Here is a 5,000-nt window from a genome sequence, read left to right as displayed (position 1 = left end):
GGCCCACCGGTCAGAGGTTCTCGTGCTTGCACCAGTCTAGTCCGATTTGGACGTGAAAGAGGCCTGTATTGTTATTTGTTGTTCTCATGATATCAAGAGAGAGGCATGCGACCAGCCTTTCCCTATTAGTGTAGTGGATAGGATTCGACGCTCTCACTGCCGCGGCCCGGGTTCGATTCCCGGTCAGGGAATGTTCTTTTGCTTTCCGACGGTGGACCGTGAAATCAAGCTCTGCTTGTTGTTTGAGAAGGCAGGCCCAAAAAAACAGTTGGGGGCTCCTACAGTCCTCCGCTCTTCCAGCTAAGCCATCGAAGGGACAGAGCAGGGGTTGGGTAGAACCTATGAGGTTTTTGTAGCTCAACTGCTGCCCAAAAAAGCTTGCGCCGTAGTAAGACACGCTCTCCGTTAGAGGAGGGAAGCAAAGAGAGCCTGCTTTCCCATACCGAGTCGAACCCGGGCCGCCTGGGTGAAAACCAGGAATCCTGACCGCTAGAGCATATGGGAACTGCTGAGAATGAGGCATGGGCTTCTGGGTCACTTTTCATGTGTGTGGCCGGTGTGAGGCCAGGGTTGTGTAGCGACCTATGCCTTTTGATGTCTGACTTTATCAATGTGAGATTAATGTAGCAAGACGAGAATTGCCCAAAGGGATCCTGTGATCGCTGAACAGATACAGTAAACTGGTCGTTAAAGTCCCTTTCAGGTGAAAATACACATCAAGCATTATAAAGCATACTTGGTATTGCATGGTAACCGTTATCTTGAGGAAAAACAGACTATCGCCGGTCTGTCAAGGTACTAAAATGAAATCGAGCCAGCCAGAGTCGAACCTAGAATCTTCTGATCCGTAGTCAGACGCGTTATCCATTGCGCCACTGGCCCACGGTCAGAGGTTCTCGTGCTTGCACCAGTCTAGTCCGATTTGGACGTGAAAGAGGCCTGTATTGTTATTTGTTGTTCTCATGATATCAAGAGAGAGGCATGCGACAAGCCTTTCCCTATTAGTGTAGTGGATAGGATTCGACGCTCTCACCGCCGCGGCCGGGTTCGAATCCCGGTCACGGAATGCTCTTTTGCTTTCCGGTGGACCGTGAAATCAAGCTCTGCTTGTTGTTTGAGAAGGCAGGCCCAAAAACAGCTGGGGGCTCCTACAGTCCTCCGCTCTTCCAGCTAAGCCATCGAAGGGACGGAGCAGGGGGTAGAACCTATGAGGTTTTTGTAGCTCAACTGCTGCCCAAAAAAGCTTGCGCCGTAGTAAGACACGCTCTCCGTTAGAGGAGGGAAGCAAAGAGGAGCCTGCTTTCCCATGCCAAGAGTCGAACCAGGGCAGCCTGGGAGAAAACCAGTAATCCTGAGCAGCTAGACCGAGGCCTGTATTGTTACTCGTTGTTCTCGTGCTATCAAGCGGCAAGCAGCCTTTCCCTGGTGGTCTAGTGGTTAGGATTCGCGCTCTCACCGCGCGGCCGGGTTCGATTCGGTCAGGAATGTTCTTTTGCTTTCGGTGGACCGTGAAATCAAGCTCTGCTTGTTGTTTGAGAAGGCAGGCCCAAAAACAGCTGGGGGCTCCTACAGTCCTCCGCTCTACCAGCTGAGCTATCGAAGGGACAGAGCAAGGGGATCGAACCTATCAGGTTTCTGTAGCTCAATAGCTGCCCAAAAAGCTTGCGCCGTAGTAAGACACGCTCTCCGTTAGAGGAGGAAGCAAAGAGGAGCCTGCTTTCCCATACCGAGTCGAACCCGGGCCGCCTGGGTGAAAACCAGGAATCCTGACCGCTAGACCATATGGGAACTGCTGAGAATGAGGCATGGGCTTCTGGGTCACTTTTCATGTGTGTGGCGGTGTGAGGCCAGGGTTGTGTAGCGACCTATGCCTTTTGATGTCTGACTTTATCAATGTGAGATTAATTTAGCAAGGCGAGAATTGCCCAAAGGGATCCTGTGATCGCTGAACAGATACAGTAAACTGGTCGTTAAAGTCCCTTTCAGGTGAAAATACACATCAAGCATTATAAAGCATACTTGGTATTGCATGGTAACCGTTATCTTGAGGAAAAACAGACTATCGTCGGTCTGTCAAGGTACTAAAATGAGAAATCGAGCCAGCCAGGAGTCCAACCTAGAATCTTCTGATCCGTAGTCAGACACGTTATACATTGCGCCACTGGCCCACCGGTCAGAGTTTCTCGTGCTTGCACCAGTCTAGTCCGATTTGGACGTTAAAGAGGCCTGTATTGTTATTTGTTGTTCTCATGCTATCAAGAGGGAGGCATGCGACCAGCCTTTCCCTATTAGTGTAGTGGATAGGATTCGACGCTCTCACCGCCGCGGCCGGGTTCGAATCCCGGTCACGGAATGCTCTTTTGCTTTCGACGGCGGACCGTGAAATCAAGCTCTGCTTGTTGTTTGAGAAGGCAGGCCCAAAAAAACAGTTGGGGGCTCCTACAGTCCTCCGCTCTTCCAGCTAAGCCATCGAAGGGACAGAGCAGGGGTTGGGTAGAGCCTATGAGGTTTTTGTAGCTCAACTGCTGCCCAAAAAAGCTTGCGCCGTAGTAAGACACGCTTTCCGTTAGAGGAGGGAAGCAAAGAGGAGCCTGCTTTCCCATACCGGGAGTCGAACCCGGGCCACCTGGGTGAAAACCAGGAATCCTGACCGCTAGACCATATGGGAACTGCTGAGAATGAGGCATGGGCTTCTGGGTCACTTTTCATGTGTGTGGCCGGTGTGAGGCCAGGGTTGTGTAGCGACCTATGCCTTTTGATGTCTGACTTTATCAATGTGAGATTAATTTAGCAAGACGAGAATTGCCCAAAGGGATCCTGTGATCGCTGAACAGATACAGTAAACTGGTCGTTAAAGTCCCTTTCAGGTGAAAATACACACATCAAGCATTATAAAGCATACTTGGTATTGCATGGTAACCGTTATCTTGAGGAAAAACAGACTATCGTCGGTCTGTCAAGGTACTAAAATGAGAAATCGAGCCAGCCAGGAGTCGAACCTAGAATCTTCTGATCCGTAGTCAGACGCGTTATCCATTGCGCCACTGGCCCACCGGTCAGAGGTTCTCGTGCTTGCACCAGTCTAGTCCGATTTGGACGTGAAAGAGGCCTGTATTGTTATTTGTTGTTCTCATGATATCAAGAGAGAGGCATGCGACCAGCCTTTCCCTATTAGTGTAGTGGATAGGATTCGACGCTCTCACCGCCGCGGCCCGGGTTCGAATCCCGGTCACGGAATGCTCTTTTTTGCTTTCCGGCGGTGGACCGTGAAATCAAGCTCTGCTTATTGTTTGAGAAGCCAGGCCCAAAACCTGGTGGGCACGCGTAAAATGCCCTCCTTCGAGCTGGAGTCGAACCAGCGACCTAAGGATTTCCAACACTCCTCCTACAGTCCTCCGCTCTACCAGCTGAGCTATCGAAGGGACAGAGCAAGGGATCGAACCTATCAGGTTTCTGTAGCTCAATAGCTGCCCAAAAAGCTTCCGCCGCAGTAAGACGTGCTGGCGGTCGAGAAGGAAGCAAACACAAGCCTGCTTTCCCATGCCAAGAGTCGAACCAGGGCAGCCTGGGAGAAAACCAGTAATCCTGAACGCTAGACCGAGGCCTGTATTGTTACTCGTTGTTCTCGTGCTATCAAGCGGCAAGCAGCCTTTCCCTGGTGGTCTAGTGGTTAGGATTCGCGCTCTCACCGCCGCGGCCGGGTTCGATTCGGTCAGGGAATGTTCTTTTGCTTTCCGACGGCGGACCGTGAAATCAAGCTCTGCTTATTGTTTGAGAAGCCAGGCCCAAAACCTGGTGGGCACGCGTAAAATGCCCTCCTTCGAGCTGGAGTCGAACCAGCGACCTAAGGATTTCCAACACTCCTCCTACAGTCCTCCGCTCTTCCAGCTAAGCCATCGAAGGGACGGAGCAGGGGGTAGAACCTATGAGGTTTTGTAGCTCAACTGCTGCCCAAAAAGCTTGCGCCGTAGTAAGACACGCTTTCCGTTAGAGGAGGGAAGCAAAGAGGAGCCTGCTTTCCCATACCGGAGTCGAACCAGCGACCTAAGGATTTCCAACACTCCTCCTACAGTCCTCCGCTCTTCCAGCTAAGCCATCGAAGGGACGGAGCAGGGGGTAGAACCTATGAGGTTTTGTAGCTCAACTGCTGCCCAAAAAGCTTGCGCCGTGGTAAGACACGCTTTCCGTTAGAGGAGGGAAGCAAAGAGGAGCCTGCTTTCCCATGCCAAGAGTCGAACCAGGGCAGCCTGGGAGAAAACCAGTAATCCTGAGCAGCTAGACCGAGGCCTGTATTGTTATTTGTTGTTCTCATGCTATCAAGAGAGGCATGCGACCAGCCTTTCCTATTAGTGTAGTGGATAGGATTGACGCTCTCACCGCGCGGCCGGGTTCGATTCGGTCAGGGAATGTTCTTTTGCTTTCCGACGGCGGACCGTGAAATCAAGCTCTGCTTGTTGTTTGAGAAGGCAGGCCCAAAAACAGCTGGGGGCTCCTACAGTCCTCCGCTCTACCAGCTGAGCTATCAAGGGACAGAGCAAGGATCGAACCTATCAGGTTTCTGTAGCTCAATAGCTGCCCAAAAAGCTTGCGCCGTGGTAAGACACGCTTTCCGTTAGAGGAGGGAAGCAAAGAGAGCCTGCTTTCCCATACCGGAGTCGAACCAGCGACCTAAGGATTTCAACACTCCTCCTACAGTCCTCCGCTCTACCAGCTGAGCTATCGAAGGGACAGAGCAAGAGGATCGAACCTATCAGGTTTCTGTAGCTCAATAGCTGCCCAAAAAGCTTGCGCCGTAGTAAGACACGCTTTCCGTTAGAGGAGGAAGCAAAGAGGAGCCTGCTTTCCCATACCGAGTCGAACCCGGGCCGCCTGGGTGAAAACCAGGAATCCTGACCGCTAGACCATATGGGAACTGCTGAGAATGAGGCATGGGCTTCTGGGTCACTTTTCATGTGTGTGGCGGTGTGAGGCCAGGGTTGTGTAGCGACCTATGCCTTTTG

The 5,000-nt window shown here is 51.8% G+C and overlaps 5 non-coding genes across 5 annotated transcripts in view; all 5 read right to left on the bottom strand.

Moving 5' to 3' along the window:
- The window catches only part of trnar-acg (transfer RNA arginine (anticodon ACG)), a 73-nt gene extending 68 nt beyond the window's left edge, over positions 1-5 (bottom strand). Inside the window, exon 1 of the tRNA in view lies at positions 1-5. This exon is cut by the window's left edge and continues 68 nt beyond it. This is a non-coding gene — a tRNA (tRNA-Arg).
- Positions 6-2,596: 2,591 nt separating this feature from the next.
- Positions 2,597-2,668, bottom strand: trnae-uuc (transfer RNA glutamic acid (anticodon UUC)). The gene has a single exon. It is a non-coding gene; the product is annotated as a tRNA-Glu (tRNA).
- A 310-nt stretch (positions 2,669-2,978) lies between these two features.
- trnar-acg (transfer RNA arginine (anticodon ACG)) lies at positions 2,979-3,051 on the bottom strand. The gene has a single exon. It is a non-coding gene; the product is annotated as a tRNA-Arg (tRNA).
- A 284-nt stretch (positions 3,052-3,335) lies between these two features.
- trnay-gua (transfer RNA tyrosine (anticodon GUA)) lies at positions 3,336-3,422 on the bottom strand. The gene is given in 2 exon segments: positions 3,336-3,371; positions 3,386-3,422. It is a non-coding gene; the product is annotated as a tRNA-Tyr (tRNA).
- Positions 3,423-3,816: 394 nt separating this feature from the next.
- Positions 3,817-3,903, bottom strand: trnay-gua (transfer RNA tyrosine (anticodon GUA)). The gene is given in 2 exon segments: positions 3,817-3,852; positions 3,867-3,903. It is a non-coding gene; the product is annotated as a tRNA-Tyr (tRNA).
- Between the last annotated feature and the right edge of the window lie 1,097 nt (positions 3,904-5,000).

The sequence above is a fragment of the Onychostoma macrolepis genome, chromosome 11 (assembly GCF_012432095.1).
Source record: "Onychostoma macrolepis isolate SWU-2019 chromosome 11, ASM1243209v1, whole genome shotgun sequence".
Taxonomy (NCBI): Eukaryota; Metazoa; Chordata; class Actinopteri; order Cypriniformes; family Cyprinidae; genus Onychostoma; species Onychostoma macrolepis.
Note: the sequence above shows the minus strand (reverse complement) of the source record. Positions and strands in the feature narration are given on the sequence as shown.